The following is a 20,985-nucleotide window of genomic DNA, read 5'->3' as shown; positions in this document are numbered from 1 at the left end:
GGAGATGAGCAGGGTGCAAGACTGGTGGCCTGTCTGCCTTGTCCAGAGGAAGTGAGGACCTACCAGAGCCCTGGTGCTCCCATCTCAGCCCAGTGGTAGGCAGCTTCGTGGGGTGGAGACATGCTGGGCAGGCCGGGCCCTCTGCCTGGTGTGCCCACACATCTCTGGTTGCCGCTCTGTGGCCCTCATCACCTTGGCCTGCTTTATCCCTATCACCCTTGTCCCAGCCTAGGCTTACCAGGGCATTGTGGAGTGCATGCCATTCCCACCCACACAGAAGGTGAGGTGGGGCCCAGACACCCCCAGCCACTCTGCCCCCAGCCTCCTGAAGGGGTGGGCTGTGCACACACTGCCACCTCCCCCATGGGTGCTGGCTGCCAAGTGCCACCATCTCAGCCCCTGCTGTGGCTCAATGGGTCCTCCCATAGCCATATCAAGACGTCGTCACCCATTGCATAGATGGGGAACCTCAGGCAAAGCTCACAGAGCCAGTGGGAGACTGAGGCCTGACCCCCAAACAAGCATTCTTCCTCCAGGGTCCCTGCACACAGCAGCCCCAGGACTAGAAACTGAGCTCTCACCACAGGGATGGATCACATCCTCAGACGAGTCATGTGGCACTGGCCATCAGTCTGAGGACAGCGCTGGGATGGACCAGGCTCCAGTCTTGCGCTGCTCTGTGCTTGCAGAGAGGCCTTGAGAGACACTTCTGTGCTTACTGCACAGGCGTCACTTCAATTATCGGTGACCCAGAGCGGCCCACTACAGCTGAAGATTATGACCCCACCCCCTCTCTCATAGGTTTAAAGCCCCTCCCACCCCTCCTGCAGCAGCCAAAGTGGCCATTCTGGGGCATGGGATGGGCACAGGAGAAAATGGGGAGCCAGGGCTGTCCTGGAGGCTTCTGGCACCGGAACCCTCTCCAGCCACCAAGCCCAGCTATTCCCTGTTGCTCTGGGCTGAGGCCTGGGCCTCCACCTGCCCACAGTTCTGTGCAGTGGGAACAGGATGGAGGCCTGCAGAGGGAGCGCTGAGGGACGGGCTGGTTGGCTGTGTCTGCCACCTCAGTCAGCATCCTGGCCAGCGCCCTCCTCTCTGGAAGCTGGGCCCCCTTCTGGGTGCTGGCTGGCTGGTTAGGTGTGGGCCAGCGTTGACAGGGAGTTATAGGGGTGCAGAAGCAGAGTTGAGCAGGGCTAGGCAGCTGGTTGGTCTGCTGCCAGCAAGGCACAGTCCACTTCTCAGGCTGCGCATGTGGGACGGTTTGGTAAGGTACATTTTTCAGGGTGTAGCCAGGTGGGGGGCAGCATGGGGAGTGGTGCACTCTCTGGGCAGGCGACCGCGGAGCCATCACCCCCAGGACCCAACGGGCAAGAGAGGGGGAGCAGCTGATGGCTGGTGAGGGGCTAGCGGGGAGGGCTTGACAGGGGCACAGTCAGTTCTATGGGGTAACCTCATGGGAGGAGCCAGGGACCCTGTGGGCAGAGTCTGGCCGTCTGCTGCCCGGAGTCTACACCAATCAGTTCCTAGGAAGCCCTAGCAGGGGTGCTGGAAGGACAGGCCATCTGTGTCCAGCTGATCCAAGCTCCCAGGCTTTCTGGACACGTGGCCCTGGGGATCAGGAGTGAGCTGGAGACTGGAGGCAGCTGTGCCCTCAGAGCTGGGCAGATCTGTCACACCCTGCCTGGGCTAGGTCAGCAGGGCCACACAGGCATCTGCCTGAATCACTCCCCACCTCAAACCCACCCTGTAGGTCATGTCCTTTGCCAGCTTGCTCAGCCCACCACCTCCCTCCAGTGAGGCCAGAGGCTGCCTCACTTCCAACCCCCAAGCCCAGCCTGGGGCTCTGCTGAGCAGGCGTCAAGAAGGGTGAGCAGGCATTTCGAACCTGCCCTGGTTTTGAGCTGAGGGAAGTGGAGGATGCAGGAGTTGCCTGCTCCAGAGGCCCTGGGTGTGTGTGAGGAGCCCTGAGGCTGGGCCGAGCCACTTGGAGACACTGTGCCCCCTCCATCTGAGATTGGGGCCCAGGTGCCCGGGACACTACAGACCTTTTGGGGAACCTGGGAGTCGGGAAGTCTAGAGCTGGGACCCACAAGCTGGATTCTGAGCTTTCATCCACGCCCCCCTGACGCTCCCCCAGCCACTGCCTGTGCATCAGGGGACAACATCCCTCCATGCCCCCCTCTGTCCCCATCCAGGCTGTTCCTCCCCTCATCTGCTGGGATCAGTTTTTTTCTTTAACTGAGCCCCATGGCGGCAAAGGGAGAGCTCCAGGGGACCAGGCAGCAGAGAGGGGAAGGGAGAAGCCCTCAAACAGGCCGGGAGGTGGGAGGCCATGTACTCCGCACAGAGCCACACACAGCAGGAGGGGGCTGGGCGGAGGTTCAGAGCCCATTCTCTCCTGGGCACTGTTCTGGAATGGCCCCTAGTCCCACTCTGTTCTAAAGATGGGACCCTCCAGCCCAGGGACCCTGGATGGGGTCCAGCCTGGGCAACAAGAGCGAAACTCCATCTCAAAAAAAAAAAAAGTAAGAATTAACTAAGGAGGAGAAAGACTTGTACAATGAAAAGTACAAAACATTAGAGAAATTAGACATAAATAAATGGAAACATATTCCATGTTCATGGATTGGAAGACCTTATATTGTTAAGATATCAATAATACCCAAAACAATCTATAAATGTAATGCAATCCCTACCAAAATACCATGATTTCTTTTTGCAGAAATAGAAAAACCTATCCTAAATTCATATGAAATATCAAAGGGTCCTGAATAGCTAAAGCAACCTTGAAAAAGAAGAACAGAGGTAGAAAACTCACATTTTCTGATTTCAAAACTTACTACAAAGCTACAGTAATCTAAACAGTGTGGTACTGGCATAAAGATAGACATAAGAGACCAACAGAATAGAGAGCTCAGATTTATAGTCAAATGATTTCTGATGAGGGTACCAAGACGATTTAAGGGGGGAAAGAACAATCTTTACAACAACTGATGCTGGGAAAACTGAACATCCACATGCAAAAGAATGAAGCTGAAGCTGGATCTTTACCTAATAGCATACACAAAAATTCACTCAAAGTGGAACAAAGACATAAATGTAAGACTGAAACAAAACTCCTAGAGGAAAAGCTTCACGACATTGGATTTAGCAATGATTTCTTGCATATGACACCAAAAGCACTAATGGCAAAAGAAAAAGTAGACAAATTAGACTTCAAGAAAATTAAACTTTTATGTGCATCAAAATACACTATTAACAGAGTAAAAAGGCAACCCACAGAATGGAAGAAAATATTTTAAAATCATATGCCTGATAAAGGATTAATAAACAGAATATAAAGAGAACTACTAAAACTCAACAACAAAAAAACCACCAACCCAATTTAAAAAATGAGCAAAGCAGCCAGGCACTGTGGCTCACACCTGTAATCCCAGCACTTTGGGAGGCCGAGGAGGGTGGATCACTTGAGGTCAGGAGTTCAAGACCAGCCGGGTCAACATGGCAAAACCCCATCTCTACACAAAACACAAAAATTAGCAGGGCATGGTGGTGCATGACTGTAGTCCCAGCTACTTGGAAGGCTGAGGCACGAGAATCACTTGAACCTGGGAGGTGGATATTGCAGTGAGCCAAGATCACAGCACTGCCCTCCAGCCTGGGTGATAGAGTGAGACTCTGTCTCAAAAAAAAAAAAAAAAAAAAAAAGCAAAGTACTTAAATAGACATTTTTCTAAAGGTATACAAATGGCCAGCAAGCACTTGAAAGGATGCTTAACATCATGAATCCTTAGGGAAATGCAAATCAAAACTGCAATGAGACACCATCCCACACCCATCAGGATAAATACTATTTTAAAAAAAACAAAAACAGAAATTACAAGCGCTGGTGAGGATGTGGAGAAGTCAGAACCCTTCTTCATTGTTGGTGGGGCTGTATGATGGTAGAGCAGCTGTGGAAAACAGTATGAGGGTTCCTCACAGTATTAAAAATTGAATTGCCGTATGCTTCAGCAACTCCACTTCTGGGTATATACTGGTGAACCCAAAATATCTGAAACAGGTCTCGGTTTATTAACAGAAAGTAAATTTTGCCAAGTTTAAGGACACACCTGTGACATAGCTTCAGGTGGTCCTGATGAGATGTGCCCAAGGTGGTTGGGGCACAGCTTGCTTTTATACATTTTAGGGACATGAGACATCAATCAATATGTGTAAGAGGTACATTGGTTCAGTCTGGAAAGGTGGGACAACTCAAAGAGGCAGGGTCTTCCAGGTCATAGGTAGATAAGAGACAAATGGTTGTATTCTTCTGAGTCTTTTATCAACCTTTTACTCAATACACAATTTGGTCTGTAAATTTGCATTTTTACATAAACAATAGGCAGAGAGAGGAAGCAATCCAATATGCATCTGTCGCAGGTGAGCAGAGGGATGAGTTTCTGTCTTACATATTTGAAGATCAGCTATCAGTTTATATTGCCAGGGTGAAATTCAACAGAGCTGTTTTAGGGTAAAAATCTTGAGGCCTGCAAGGAACTTCCTTGTAGGCAAATTGTGAGGGAAGTATGTAGCTGTGCTGTTTTGTTTTGTTTTGTTTGAGATGGAGTTTCACTCTTTTTGCCCAGGCTGTAGTGTAATGGCGTAATCTCAGCTCACGGCAACCTCCGCCTCCCAGGTTCAAGTGAATCTCCTGCCTCAGCCTCCCGAGTAGCTGGAATTACAGGTGCACGCCACCATGCCCGGCTAATTTTGTATTTTTAGTAGAGATGGGGTTTCACCATGTTGGCCAAGCTGGTCTTGAACTCCTGACCTCAGGCGATCTGCCCACCTGGGCCTCCCAAAGTGCTGGGAGGGTGAGGCACAAAATCCTAGTAGGCAGAGGTTGCAGTGAGCCAAGATTGTGTCACTGCATTCTCCAGCCTGGGTGCCTTGTGGTCCCAGCTACTCAGGAGGTTGAGGTAGAAGGATCGCTTGAGTCTGGGAGGTTGAGGCTGCAGTGAGCTATGATCAAGCTACAGCACTACGTATGGCCTGGGTGACAGAGCAAGATTCTGCCAAAAAAAAAAAAATATATATATATATATATATCCTTAACATCACATGGCCAACCTTATTCAAGAGCCCAGTGTGTCTGGGCCCCTTCAGGGTTAAATTTCGGTGAAGTCAACACACAGCGCCTTTCACCATGGTCACTGGACGTTCCCTCTTCATTTCTCCTACACTCTTCGCTCTCCCACCAGATCACCCCAGAACTCCTCTCTCTTGCCACTGATGAACTGCTGTGGGAAAAACCTAATGGCCACTTTGCACTGCCCATCTTCCTGGACATCCTGGCAGCAGTCCGGGGGAGGGGCTCACCTGCGATTCCGAAGATCCTCTCCTCTCCAGATCCTGACATCAGAACCTGCTCCTCCCTCTCTGGATGCTCCTCCCCAGCAGCGTTTGCCAGCAGAGACTCCTCTGCCTGGATTTACAGTCTGCAGTGCATCACAGTTCAGGTATGGCCTTATTATTCTACCTCTGCACTTAAAAACATAACCTCTGGGTGATGTAATTCTTTTCCAAGGCATTAATTCTTATCTCCATGCTTATAAGCCCAAGGTTTTATCTTCATTCAGAATTACATAGATACAGAATTGCTTTGTTGATTTTCTGGCTTGGTTGTTTGAGAGACATTACATATTAAAAACAATCCAACCCCCAAATCTTGGTCGTCTTCTTCCTCTATTTGACTGTGACCCAGACTCGCTGTCAATAAATCACACCAGTGTTTTTTTTTTAATTCCTTTAGAGACAGGGTCTCCCTCTATCACCCAGGCTGGAGTACAGTGGCACAATCATAGCTCATTGCAGCTTCAACCTCCTGGGCTCAAGCAATCCTCCCACCTTGGCCTCCCCAAGTGCTGGGATTACAGGCATGAGCCATTGCCCTGGCCTGTGCCCATGTATGTTAATTTGTGTATTAGTCTAGGACTCTGGGAGAGTTTCCTCATCCTGTATGTCCACTATGTCCTAAACAACCTGTGACCCAGTCCTGTTCATTCCTCCTCTAATATGGATCTCCAAATGCTCCTCTTTATTTCCACACCAACCCCCAGCCCTTAACCTCTTGGCCCTTGAAAGGCCTCTGAGGAGTTGTTTTTAGGTTTTGGCTTTGAGGAACGAGCCTGCTGAGGTCATTCAGGTCCAGGATTTTGTGTGAACATAAGTGTTGTCGGGTAAGGTCCTCCAGGCATCCTTGAGTTGGACGACTCCCTAGAAAGACTCAAAGAACTTCATGAAGCCCATCTCCCTGAAGGACACCACCTGGTCCAGGGCCCCACCATAGATCAGGTGATCAGCATAAACTGCCCACAGCCCCAGCTACGAAAACACACTCTTATCGGGCGAATATTTCAATGGTTTCTGGGCTTCCTCCCCGGAGCCAGGCAAGGCCAGATATTCTCTTGGGAATCAGCAGGTTCTAAGCATCCCAGACCAACTGCATTAATTCTCTGCCACACTGTACATGTTCATTTCTCTGGGGCAAATACCCAGGGATTGAGTTGCCAGGTTGTTCCGTAGTTGCATGTTTTGTTGTTGGTGGTGGGGTTTGCTTTATTGGGAGGGGGAATTGCCACACTCTTTTCCAGGGTGGCTGTAGCATGTTACATTTACCCAGTGACGTGTGAGTCGCCCACTTTCTCCCCATCCTCACCAGCTTTTGGTGCTGTTTCTACATTGTGCTTAAGGCATGCTGATGGGTGTGTCACGCTGCCTCACCATGATCTTAATGTGTATTAGTCTGCTTGGGCTGCCGTAACAAAATACCACAGGCTGGGCGACTTCAACACCTTAAACTGTTTTCTCACCATTCTACAGGTTGGAAGTCCCAGACCAAGGTGTGGCAGCATCAGTTCCTGGCAAGAGCCCTTCCTGGCTTATAGATGGCCCCTGTCACTATGTCCTCATGTGGGCTTTCCTTGGTGTGTGCAGGTGGAGAGAATGGGAGCCAACTCCCTGGCGTCTCCTCTAACAAGGACACAAATCCTGTCTTATCAGGACCCCAACATATGACCTCATTCAGCCTTATTATTTCTTACTCCAAATTCAGCCATACAGGGGGTTAGGACTTCGACATATGAACCTGGGGGATATATACATTCAGTTCATAACAAAGATGGCGACCATCTTTTCATGTGCTTACTTGACATCTGTATATACTCTTGGTGAAATGCCTATTAGTGTCCTTTGTCTATTTTGTATTTGGATTTTCAAAAACTGCTGTTGCATTTTGAGAGTTCTTGGTACATTCTAGATACTAGCACTTGGTTGGACCTGAAATTTGCAAATCCAAGCAGCCCTCATCTTATTATGCTTTGCTTCATTGTACTTTGCTGTATTGTACAATCTGTTTTTCACAAATTGAAGGCCGTGGCAATCCTGCATCAAGGAAATCTCCTGGCGCCATCGTCCCGCCAGCATGTGATCACTCTGGGTCTCTGTCACATTTTGGTAATTCTCACAACATTCCAAACTTCTTCATTATTATGATATGTATTATGATCATCTGTGATCAATGATCTTTGACATCACTATTGTCATTGTTCTGGGGCACCACAAACTGCACTCATATAAGACCGTGAACTAATGGATAAATATTGTGTGTGCTCTGAATGCTCCACCAACCAGCTGTTCCCTCAGGTCTCTCTCTCTCCTTGGGCCTCCCTATTCTCTGACACACAATATTGAAACCAGGGCAATCAATAACCCTACAGTGGCCTCTTGAGTATTCAAGTGAAAGGAAGAGATGTGCATCCCTCACTTCAAATCCAAAACTAGAAATAATTAAGCTTAGCCAGGAAGGCATGTTGAAAGCTGAGAGAGGCCAAAATCTAGGCCTTTTGCACTAAATAGCTAGCCAAGTCGTGAATGCAAAGGAAAAGTTCTGGAAGGAAATTAAGTCCTACTTCAGTGAACACACAAATGGTAACAAAGTGAAACAGCTTATTTCTGATATGGGAAAAGGTTTTGTTTTAGTGGTCTGGTTAGAAGATAAAACCAGCCACAACATTCCCTTAAGGCAAAGCCTAATCCAGAACAAAGCATTAACTGTTTTCAATTCTATGAAGGCTGAGAGAGGCGAGGAAGCTGCAGAACTGTTTGAAGCTAGCAGAGGAGGTTGGCTTATGAGATGAAGGAAGGAAACTATCTCCGTAACATAAAAATACAAGATGAAGCAGCAAGTGCGAATGTAGAAGCTGCAGTAAATTACCCAAAAGATCTAGCTGAGTTCACTGATGAAGTGGTGACACTGTACAACAGATTTTCAATGCAGACAAAACAGCCTTCTGTTGGAAGAAGATGCAATCTAGGACTTTCCTAGCTAGAGAAGGAAAGTCAATGCCTGGCTTCAAGGCTTCAAAGCTTCAAAGGACAGCCTGATTCTCTTGTTAGGGGCCAATGCAGCTGGTGACTTTAAATGGAAGCCAATTCTTATCCACCATTCCCAAAATTCTAGGGCCTTAAGAATTGTGCCAGATCCACTCTGCCCATGCTCTATAAATAATCAGCAAAGCCTGCATGACAGCACATCTGTTTACAGCATGGTTTACTGTAAGCCCACTCTGAGACCCACTGCTCAGAAAAAAGGATACCTTTCAAACGATTACTGCTCACTGACAATGCACCTGGTCACCCAAGATCTCTGCTGGAGATGTACAAGGAGATGAGTGTTTTTTCATGCCTGCTAAGACAACATCCATTCGGCAGCCCATGGATCAAAGACTTTCAAACCTTGTTATTTAAAAAATATACTTCATAGGCCCGGCGCGGTGGCTCAAGCCTGTAATCCCAGCACTTTGGGAGGCCGAGATGGGCGGATCACGAGGTCAGGAGATCGAGACCATCCTGGCTAACACAATGAAACCCCGTCTCCACTAAAAATACAAAAAAATTAGCCGGGCGTGGTGGCGGCGCCTGTAGTCCCAGCTACTCCCCCCACAATCCTTCAGCAACCGCCATCCTCATCAGTCAGCAGCTAATCAGCTTCATAGCGTGATTCCACCAGCAAAAAGATCAAAAAGATTATGTAGGGGTCTCTAAAGGCTCAGATAATCCTTAGCATTTTTTAGCAAAGTTTTTTTTTTTTTTGGTATCACAATTCATTAAGCAAACCAATATTCTTTTTTTCTTTTTTTGAGACAGGGTCTTGTACTGTCACTCAAGCCGGAGAGCAGTGGCACAAACATGGTTCACTGTAGCATCGACGTCTCAGGCTCAAGCAATCCTCCCATCTTATATTCCCCAGTAGCTGGGACTACAGACATGTACCACCACACCCGGCTAATTTTATTTTTTTTGTGGAGACAGGGTTTTGCCACACTGCCAAGGCGGGTCCCGAACTCCTGAGCTCAAGAGATCCACCTGCCCTGGCCTCCCTAAGTGCTGGGATTATAGGCGTGAGCCACCACACCCTGCCCAAGAGAGTATTTTTAAATTAAGGAATGTGCATGGTTTTTAGACATAATGCTATTGCATACTTAATAGATTACACCATAGTGTAAACATAACGTGTATATGCACTGGGAAACGAAAACATTGGGTAACGGAGTTTATTTCCCTATTTGCTTTGATTGTGGGAGCCTGGAACTGAACCCGCAATATCTCCCAGGAATGCCTGTCTTCTCTCCTGGTCTGTACTTTTTCATTTCATCCTCTTAAGCCAGTGTTTCCCGGAGCCTGGGTTTTAAATGTTGGTGAATTCTGATGTATCCATACTTAGATGGGTCCCGCTTTTGGTGTCAAGTCTCAAATCTCTACCAGTTCTAGGGCTCCATTTTTTCTCTTAGAATTTCTCCCCTAAAGTTTTATAGTTTTATGTTTAACATGTGAGTGACCCATTTTCAGTTACTGCTTGTATGAGCGAGGTGAACTGTATTTCAAGGAAGAGTTCATCCTCAACATTTACCTTATTTTTTAAAACCCACAAATTCATGGTATTTCATTGTTTGGATGTACTGGGACTTATTTAACTAGGCCCCTCTCAATGCCTCTGGTTTCTTCTTCATTTTTTTGTGATTTTAGTAAGTAATGCAAAATTGATTTTGTTGTTTTTTGTGTGTGTTTTTATGGAGATGGGGTCTCAGTATGTTGCCCAGGCTGATCTAAAACTCCTGGCCTCAAGCAATCCTTCTGCCTCCTCCTAAAGCACTAGGGTTACAGGCGGGAGCCACCACGCTGGCCTGAGAATGATGTTCTCATCACAAATATATTTGCACAAATGCGCCCCCATACCCATTTGTTGTCATTCGACTCAGTCATGCAGTACGCAAAGATAAATTCTGTTTGAACTTTATGTGGTCAGGTTATTTACTTGATGGCTTCTGGGCTTTGTTTTATGATTTAGAAAGACCTGCATTCTTCAGAGTGGTGGAATTAAATGGAATTAAAAGTGTCACATTCATGTTTCTGCGACTCTTTTCATGGTCTGGTTTTCCGGATCTACCACTGCTCGAGCCCTGGAGCCACTGGTGCCGCCAAGGAGGTCCTGGCAGGGCGCCCCGGACTCCGCACCTCTGGGAAAGGTCCCCACCCCTCTGGAGCTTGGGCCGTGCAGGTGTGGACCGGGAGTCGGTGTGGACCGGGAGTCGGTGTGGACCGGGAGTCGTGCAGGGAGTTGGTCCCCTTCCTGGCAGCCATCCCTGGCGGCGAACGGAGGTCACAGGGACTGCATGTAAGAATGTCCCAAGTCCCCCTTCTCCTGCTGGGTCGCACTGTGCCTGGCGATGGCCGCCGGGAACTCCAAGGTTGATGCCCCCTATGGGTGCTGGACACCTTCCGTCGCCCCGGGCCGAGAACGCCACGGGAGGCGGATCTTTCTCATAGCTGGGACCACAGGCATAGGCACTGCGCCAGCTTCTGCACACATTTCTCATGCAGTCCTCTGACCCTGTGGGGTGGTCAGGGAGGATGGCCCGGGCCTCCTGGTCCCGGTTAGCCCAGCAGGGCACTGCTGGGCTGGCTGCTGTCCATGGCAGGAGGGTGAAAGATGCAAGGTGGCAGAGGAGTGGCCGTAGGCAGGAAGGGGAGGGCCGGTGGGCAGGGACTGGTCTGTGTAGCCTGGCTGGTCGCGCTCCACCGGCTCCAGCCGCAGCGTGGAGCACCCGGGCCCAGGTTCCTCCCCAGTGTAGGCAGCCTCGCCAAGGCCTCTGGACATGCCCTCCCCGCTGAATGCACAAGGTCTCCTCTGCTCTCCCAAGCAAAGCGGGGTCAGGCCAGGATGGGAGGTGGATGGAAGAGCGCTTGGAAGCACTGGGCCCTGTAGGCTTCTTCCTGCCCTTGATAGCCAGACCCTCTCTCTCCTCTTGCAGTAGGACCCGGCCCAGCGCTCTCCAAATGCAGCCAGGCCCTCCGCCCCAGCCCAGCACTGTCCCTCCCACTCCCCCGGACTGTGTACAAACACACTGGCACACAGCAGCTTCAGCCTCTTCAGCCAGCTGACCCAGGGCAGACCCGTGCACAGCACTGACCCACACCTCACTGCTCCCTGACACCGTCCCAGACCACACCCTCCCCCAACCCAGTCACTCACTCTGTGAGCACAGATGGCCAGCTTTGCCCCAGGTCCTGCTCAAAATGCTTAGGGATCCATCAGAGAACAAAACAAATAGGGTTTCTGACTTCATGAAGCTTCCATTTTTGTGGAAGGAGATAGACAATAAAAGCTGTATTTATTAAACACATAATACAGCACTGACTCCATAGCAGGTGTTATGCTATGAATTTTATAAATATAAATTCACTTGATCCTCACAAAACTTCTGAGTTAGGTATTGTTCATACAAATGAGGAAACCAAGGCCAAAGGGGTTAAATAATCCACCCAAAGCCACATGAGTAGCAAGTGGTGAAGCCACAACTCAACCCCAGGCAGCCTGGCTCCAGAGCCCGGGCCCTGCCACCTCTCAGTAAGCATGAGCGAGCAACACAGCATGCTAGAGGGTCAGTGCTCCGGAAAAACGGAGAGTAAAGCAGAGTACAGGGAATCCGGAGCACTGAAGGAAGGAGACACACTGACATTTTACACTGGGAGGCATGAGGATTCCCGGAGGAGGTAACATCTGAGCAAAGGCATGAAGGGTTGAGGGAGTTGGCATGCAATATATGCAATACTGCAGGAAAGAGTGTTTCAGGGAGGGGGAGTCTGTCCCACAGCCCTGACGCAGGGTGTGCCTGGAGCATGGGAGGAAGGTCCAGTGAGGGAGGGAACAGCCCCTGCCTTTTGCACAGCAGAATGCCCGTGCGTGCTGCGTGCCTGATTCCCTGCCTCCCTGGTGCCCATGTTGCTCTTTTAGTATTCACCATGACTTCCAAAGTGAACCGTGAATTCTTGAGAACAGAGCCCGTGACCTCTACTCCCTCTGCTTGTGCCTGGTACTTTCAAGCTGATGTTTGCTGGATCTGTCTGCCTTGCCTTGTGGATTCCACAAAACTACAAGGTCCAGGAGGATGAGCAGGTCCTCCCAGGGAAGCTTCTGACACCTCTGTCACTGGTCCTCCTACATTAGTGGTGAGCAGTAGCCTCTGCCTGGGGCAGGGAAGCAGCAGTAAGTAAACGGCACTTGTATTCTGTATTTTCAAAGCATGCCTGCCCAACTCTATATTCAAATTTTATTCCCAGTAGGCCCCTTTAAACTGGTAGGCAGCCAATTCCACCCTACTTGACAAATGGCAAAACCATCAGGTAAGTCACCTGAGCTCACTGCGCAGCAGCAGAATCGAGGCTTTCTCATCTAGGCTGGGAGATCAGGGCCTGCAGAAGCCACTCGCATCTTCAACCTCCTTTATGACCCACCCGCCTTCTCTCAGGCCCAGCCCCAGGCCCTGGGGAATGAAGTCACTGAGGACTCAAGACTCTTGAATTTCAGACATGCTGGGACGCAAGAATCACTTTTTTTTTTTGGACGGAGTCTCGCTCTGTCGTCCAGGCTGGAGTGCAGTGGCGCGATCTCGGCTCACTGCAACCTCTACCTCCCAGGTTCAAACAATTCTCTGCCTCAGCTTCCTGAGTAGCTGGGGTTACAGGCACCCGCCACTACGGCCTGGCTAATTTTTGTATTTTTAGTACAGACGGGGTTTCACCATCTTGGCCAGGCTGGTCTTGAACTCCTGATCTCGTGACCCACCCCCCTCAGCCTCCCAAAGTGTTGGGATTACAGGCATGAGCCACCATGCCCGGCCTCAAGAATGACTCTTAAGAGGTGAGTAATGACCTGGCCAGGTGCGGTGGCTCATGCCTATAATTCTAGCACTTTGAGAGGCCAAGGTAGGTGGATCACCTGAGGTCAGGAGTTCAAGACCAGCCTGGCCAAGACAGTGAAACCCCGTCTCTACTAAAAACACAAAAATTAGCCAGGCGTAGTGGCACACGCCTGTAGTCCCAGCTACTGGGGAGGCTAAGGCAAGAGAATCGCTTGAACCCGGGAGGCGGAGGTTGCAGTGAGCCGAGATGGTGCCACTGCACGCCAGCCTGGGTAACAGAGTGAGACTCTGTCTCAAAAAAGAAAAAAAAAAAAGGTAAGTAATGACCGAACAGTACAGGGTCCCGATCCCATCTAAGTAGGCTTAAGGCAAAGACTGAGCATTTAGTTAAGTCACAGAGAATTTAGCTAAACGCAGTGAGTCACCCACTTCACACTGAGAAAAACGCATCCCTCTACTCCTGTCTCATCACGCGCAGAATGCCCAGGTGCTGCTCTCCCACCCGTCCCTGTCCCCTCACAGCCCGACCATTCTCAGCCACAGCAAGGAGCTTTGGTGGTGGAGGAGGGAGGAATATGCTAGGACCTTTGTAAACTGACTTTCTATGGGCTGCGGACAGTCCATGCTAAAGGGTAGCTGCCATACCCCTGGGGGCTGCAGGTGCCAGGAGTGAGCACTCTCCATCTTTCCCCTGACCAAGCTGCTCCTCCTCTCTTCCCAAGCTTCCAACACTGGCACCGGCCTCCCGGGACCCATGCCACCTCCAGACTTCAACTGGCAACCAAAAAGAGACAGGGGGCTCGGTGCAGTGGGGTGCCCATAATCCCAGCACTTTGAGAGGCTAAGGCAGGAGGATTGCTTGAGCCCAGGAGCTCAAAACCAAACTGGGCAACACAGAGAGAGTTTGTCTCTATGCAAAATTTAAAAATTAAGTCGGGTGTGGTGGTGTGGGCCTGTAGTCCCAGCTACTCAGGTGGCTGAGGTTGGGGAGATGGCCTGGGACCGGGAGGTCAAGGCTGCAGTGAGCCGAGATCACACCACTCCAGCTGGGGCCACACAGCAAGACACTGTCTCCAAAAAGAAAAAGAAAAAGAAAGAAACATGGACAGGAGACAGGAGAAGGCTGCGACTAAGGTTTCATTTTGCCTTTACACAGGAAAAGTCACTGTACAGATACAACACTATCTGCTGAAGAATTCAGTCTGGTTAACTCTGGCAGACACACAATTCAACAGACACCTGCAGATGTGCCTAATGCAGGAAGACTCCTCTGTTAGATTCCCTCATACATAACACATGCACTCTGAGCCGGGCGCTAAAGAGACCTGGCCTAACAGAACACGAAAAAGATACTGTTGTCCTTGCCAAGGTACTTACTACTTAGCAGAAGCTCTTGCCCTTCCACTTCACCTTTCATCAAGGTATAAACCAACAGTCTCGCTTCTTCTCTCTTCTTTAATCTGATTTCTGTCTTCCCTTTCTTTTTTCTTTTAAGAGACAGGGTCTCACTCTCACCCAGGCTGGAATGTAGCTGCATGATTATAGCTCACTGCAGCCTCGAACTCCTGGCCTCAAGTGATCCTCCCACCTCAGCTGTCTGAGCAGCTGGGACTATAGGTGTACACCACCATGCCTGGCTAATTTTTAAAATTTTTGTAGAGACAGGGTCTCACTATGTTGCCCAGGCTGGTCTCAAACTCCTGGTCTCAAGCGATACTCCTACCTTAGCCTCTTAAAGTGCTGGGATTACAGATGTGAGCCATTGCACCCAGCCTTTTTTTTTTGAGACGGAGTCCTGCTCTGTCATCCAGGCTGGAGTGCAGTGTTGCAATCTCAGCTCACTGAAAGCTCCGCCTCCCAGGTTCACACCATTCTCCTGCCTCAGCCTCCCAAGTAGCTGTGACTATAGGCGCCTGCCACCACGCCCAGCTAATTTTTTTTTGTATTACTGTGTTAGCCAGGATGGTCTCGATCTCCTGACTTCGTGATCCACCTGTCTCGGCCTCCCAAAGTGCTGGGATTACAGGCATGAGCCACCGTGCCCAGCCGCCTTTTCTTTCTTTTAATTTTTTCTTTTTTTTTTTTTTGAGACAGTAAGGTCTTGCTCTGTTACCAAGGCTGGAATGCAGTGGTGTGATCTCTGCTCACTGCAGCCTTGGCCTCCCAGGCTCAAATGATCCACCTACCTCATCCTCCTGAGTAGCTGGGACTACAGGTGTGCAACACCCACACCCGGCTCATTTTTGTATTTTTTCATAGAAACAGGGTTTCACCATATTGGCCAGGCTGGTCTGGAACTCTTGACCTCAGGTGATCTGCCCACCTCGGCCTCTCAAAGTACTGGGATTACAGGTGTGAGCCACCACATCTGGCCTCTTTTTTAAAACTGTGGCAATCATCTCTCCTCTGTTGAACTTGCCAGTGAGACAAAGTCAATGGGGCCAGGCATGGTGGCTCACACCTGTAATCCCAGTACTCTGAGAGGCTGAGGTGGGCAAACTGTTTGAGCCCAGGAGCTTGAGACCAGCCTGGGCAGTATGGCAAAACCCCATCTCTACAAAAAAATGTAAAAAATTAGCCAGGCTTGGTGGTGCATGCCTGTAGTCTCAGTTACTCAGGCGGTCAAGGTTGCAGTGATCGATGATCGCACCACTGCACTCCAGCCTAGGCGGCAGAGTGAGATGCTGTCTCAATTAAAAAAAAAAAACATGTAATCAACTGCAGGGTTTGGGGTGACAGTTTCCTGGTCATTCCTTCCAGTTTCTTGGTGTCTTTATAGCTAGAGATGGCTAAAGGCCACCCTCAAGAAAACAACAAGTCACGTACAACTGAGGCCCATGGAGGCAGAATGCTGTTCTCTCCATCGGAGCAACCCAAGCACTTGAGTGTCTGACACCGCCCATCACCCCCCAACTCCATGGGATTAGAGCTGAATTCTGAAGAGTGGGACCAAAGATGACACAGTGCGTGGCTGGAGAGAAGGGGAACTCCAGAGTTTAGCTAAATTTCTGAACCACATGCCCACCATGCCCACAAGGTACTGCATTAAAGTACACTGGAAGCTAAAAGCCAAAAAGGAATCAGATTTTCAACTCTGCCACCTAAAATAGAAACTGAGAGCCTTATTTACTGCACAGATTTTAGCATAAGTGCCATGCCTCCGGTTTCACAATTCCACCAGCAGCTTAAGCAAAATGGCTTGGAAACTAAAGATGACCTCTGGGTCACAGTATCGCTCATTTCCTCTGTCCACAAACCACTTTGATTCTCTCTGTCCCTAATATCCCCATCCAGTGTTTTTGTTTGTTTGTTTATTTGTTTGTTTGTTGTGAGACAGAGTCTTGCTCTGTCACCCAGGCTAGAATACAGTGGTGTGATCTCGGCTCACTGCAACCTCGGCCTCCTGAGCTCAGGCAATCCTCCCACCTCAGCCTCCAGAGTAGCTGGGACCACAGGTGCACACCACCATGCCCAGCTAATTTTCATACTTTTTGTAGAGATGGGTTTAGCTATGTTGTCCAGGCTGCTCTCAAACTACTGGGCTCAAGCAAACTGCCCAACTCAACCTCACAAAGTGTTGGGATTACAGGCATGAGCCACTGCGCCGGCCCATCTGGTCTTATTAAACACTTCATTCTCTGCAAATGCAGATGTTTTCTCAGTTCTGATTATTTTTTCTAAAGTAATGACCCTCCACCTGGCTAGACGAATGCTTCTAGCAAAGGAAAAGACCAGGGTGTGAAAACTGTAGTGCAATAGAACATAACATAAAGCTCCGTCCAACCCCCACCACCCATCAGACCTGAGGTGGTGGCAGCAGCAGGCGTCGGGGCTCTCAGGCTTGCCCATTAGTCATCCCTAAGGCCCCTTAGCACATGGTTTAGGAGGAGCACACACTCTGGAATCAGAAAGCCCGGGATTGAGCCCAGCCCTGCTTTCAGTCAAGGCTTTGTCACTCACTATCACTCCATTGACCTAGGACCTCACAAAACCTTGTCATCTGTAAAACTGGGGATAAAAAGTTCTACCTTGAATGCTGCTGTGAGGAATAAATGAGGTAATGTCTATGCAGCACCTAGCACAGATTCCTACAGATAAACAATAAATGTTAACTATCATCCACTATCTAGTCATCAGAAAACCACAATGATCTGGTATCTTTAAGTCCTTCCGCTGCTTAAAAAAAAAGAAAGTAAAAAGAAAAAGATGTGTGGATTTTTTTCCCCTAAAGGTATCAGTGAAGTGAAACTTAAGGAAAACCTGGGCTGGGCACGGTGGTTCACACCTATAATTTCAGCACTTTGGAAGGTCAAGGTGGGCAGATCGCCTAAGGTCAGGAGTTCAAGACCAGCCTGACCAACATGGTGAAACCCTGTCTCTACTAAAAATACAAAAAATTAACCGGGTGTTGTGATGGGCGCCTGTAGTCTCAGCTACTTGGGAGGCTGAGGCAGGAGAATCGCTTGAACCCAGGAGGCAGAGGTTGCAGTGAGCCAAGATCGCGCCACTGCACTCTAGCCTGGGCACAACAGAGCGAGATTCCATCTCAAAAAAAAAAAAAAAGAAAAAGAAAAATCCAATTCAAATCCCAATTCAGGGACCAACTCACTTGCAACTTAAAGCAAATCATGTCACCTCCATTTCTTTGCCTATAAAACGGGAATAAGACACCCTATTAAACTTTGACGACCTCAGAGACGAGAAAGAATCAATGAGATAACAGGTCATGAAAAAGCTTTCACTTCCTCAAATAAAAAGCAACAAGTAGTAAATCCAAAGCATAATTACTATTAAAATGCCGGGCCCCATAATATTATGGAACATAAATAAGCCAATGATGACTCTTACTTTTTCTAGAACATTAGGTTTGATGGCCCTTTGGTCTGTTCACATGGAACCTGCTACAAGCCGGAGGAGGCAAATGGCTGCTTCTAGCAGATTCCAGTTCAGAGGCACGGCCCAGCAAAGCTAGCACTCTGCCAATGGTCAGGCTTCGACCATCCTGGGCCACTTCTCAGATGCCAGTGCCAGGAGAAATTACGTAATTCATCTGGTTCCACCTGGACATGTGAAACCAACGGCAATCAAAATCCTCACCTGCAGGACTACTCAACAGACGCAGGAAAGGGTCCACTTTGACCCTCTGCTCTTCTGTACTGAATGGTGTACGACTCTTCCAGGGCATGTGCCGTCCTTGCCATCCTTCCTTTAAAGTACAATTCATGATCCAGGAGGAAGAGCTCAATTTTTCCCTATTTTTACTTCTAGGTCCAAGACGTGAGTTTCATTTTTAATCTGCCACGGAAATGTATGGAGAGCTGGAAGTTTGAGTTGGAGGAGGAATGGGGCGATCTCATCTCCCTAATTTAAAAATGGAGCATGCAACCAAAACCGCAACCAATTTCATCATCCCCAGGTCTCTCAAACCCAACGAAGAGTGGGAAAATGTACTTTTATGTTTATTGAACATCTGCTATGTGCCAAGGGCTGTGCTAAGTTCTTCACACACATTATTTCCAAAGCCCATTTTCTCTTCCACGCCTAGTAACACCATGGAATAACCACCACGGAACAGGATCATCCCATGTGGGGGGGTGGGGGAAAGAATCACAATATGTAGTCAAGTTTAAGATGTTTCAAATGTTAGCATTACGAACACGAATAAACAACCGTGACTGAGGAACCAGGTCTAAGTTCTGAAACATCCTTTACAGGAGGAACACACAAACCATGTCTTTCCTATAATTAAGAAATTAACTCACGCTACTGAATACACTATAAAAAAAGATTTAAAACTTTTAAAACCTGGAGCACAAGAAAAACTCACTATGGGGCTCGAACAATCTGGGGTCGGATTTCTGACCTGAGAAGTACATCTGGCAATCACATACGGAATGAACGTCATCCCCTGAGAGGCCCTAGCGATGTGCTCACGGGAGAAGGCAACCACAGTGAACTGGCCTGTGTGCGGCCAGGTAACCACAAGGCGGGGCTTTCCCGCAGGCGGCAGCGACTGCAGGAAGACGTCTTTCTCAGCTTAGAACCTAGTTCATCCTCATCCCTGCGGTACAACGACTGTCTATGGAGCAAAGTGTCAGATGGGACCAAATACATATTGGGGGCCTGATATTCAAAAGTCATCCTCTCCATGCACATCCCACTAAAAAGAAGCTTGGGCAGGGGGGAAGCTGTCCACCTGTCCACAGCTGACCTTTATCCCTCTGCATCAACCCATTTCACATAAATCACAATTAACCTCTGCACTAAACACCATTAAAAGAACACAAATGTGGCTTCAACTCTTGGACGTACTTTCTCTTCATTCAAAGTCAGAAAAATCAGCCAAGCTACCGGGCTGGTCCCCGCCCCTTAACGGGATGTGGCACAGAGGCCTTGCCTGAGGGGCCTGCCAGACCCCTTCTTCCCCGCAAATCACTGAGCATGTGGGGTGGCGGCTAACCTGTGCCCCATGCCAGGCGGAGGATGTCGCTGCCTCTGGCTTTCTGCCAGGCCAGGCAAGCCGGGCTCCGTGTAGGGCTCCTCAAGGTGGTTTCTAAGCTGGGAATTTCCAATGTGCCCGGGAGACCTCCAAGAGCGCGGTCCCCTCAGAAGGCAGCTAGGGAAGGGGACCAGAGAGGAAGGCGGCTGCCATCGCCCGGCCGCGCCCACCGCCCCCACGAATGGAAAGGCGCGCCAGGGTCCTCTCGGCCACCTACCTGCCAGGGTCGCAGAAGCCCACCCTTGGCGCGCGCCAGGCCGGGGCAGCGGGACGGGGTGGCCCCGGGAGCCGAGCCGCGAAGACAGGACCCAGGGATCCTCGGCCCGGAGCCCGCGGACCCCGGTAAAGACAAACACCTCCCCCGCCCCAAAAAGCCCCCGCCCGGCGCCGGGCTAAGCCCCCTCCCTCCGCCTCCCGCCTGAAGCCGGAAGCGTCCCCGCGCTTCCCCGCGCCCGCCGCCCCAGAACTTGGGAGCCGCCGGCGCACCTGGCCGCGCATCCTCCGGTGGGAGGTGACCACAGCTGGACACCGGGGCTTCCTCGCGGCCCGCCCGCGGGTGCAGGGCCATAAGCGCCGCTGGAAGGGGGCGCACGCGCCGCGGCGGTTCCTGGCCTTGGCGCTCCCAGGGCGGGAGGCTCTGCGCGCGTCCGCTCTTGGGGCCATCCGTTCCAGAGCCACTCGCCAGGGCCAACCCGGAGCTCGAGACCCCGAGCTCGGGTGCGAGCAGGATGCGGCTCCCCGGGGACGGTTGGCGCGGGTAGGAGTCCCGAAGCCCCGACCTTACCTCTGCTTCATGCTGCAGTGTCCCTCAGCGCTGGCGTCCCAGTGGCCGGTCCGTGCCGCCCTGTCCCACAGGCCCGGCGACCGTGGAGGTAAGCAGCAGCTGGAGCAGCTGCACAGCCGCGGGAGGGGGGGCGGGGCACACTGAAGGGCGGGCGTTGCGGCCCTCGGGCTGCACCACAGGGCCCCAGCCTCCGGGGCGAGAGATCTCAGTGCACCTCGGAAACTGGCAGGCCGCTCCCGTCCTCAGGGACCCCATGGCTACCTGCACGCTCAGCCTTGCCAGAATCTCATGGGATATGTGCAAAAGGCAAAGAAATAAGCTGTCGCCACCCCCTTCGTCCTCTCCGTCTCCCGGCAGGATCCATATGGTACATTCCCCAAAGCCCAACCTGCGAGAGGCCACACGAAGCGGCCAATGGAAAAACCCGGTGGGCGTATCAAAGCCTGCCTGCAGAGAGA

The 20,985-nt window shown here is 50.3% G+C and overlaps 1 pseudogene; it reads right to left on the bottom strand.

Moving 5' to 3' along the window:
* The window catches only part of LOC139358397 (palmitoyltransferase ZDHHC8-like), a 28,470-nt pseudogene extending 7,688 nt beyond the window's left edge, over positions 1–20,782 (bottom strand).
* Positions 20,783–20,985: the final 203 nt, after the last annotated feature.

Source organism: Macaca nemestrina, chromosome 15, assembly GCF_043159975.1.
Source record: "Macaca nemestrina isolate mMacNem1 chromosome 15, mMacNem.hap1, whole genome shotgun sequence".
Taxonomy (NCBI): Eukaryota; Metazoa; Chordata; class Mammalia; order Primates; family Cercopithecidae; genus Macaca; species Macaca nemestrina.
Note: the sequence above shows the minus strand (reverse complement) of the source record. Positions and strands in the feature narration are given on the sequence as shown.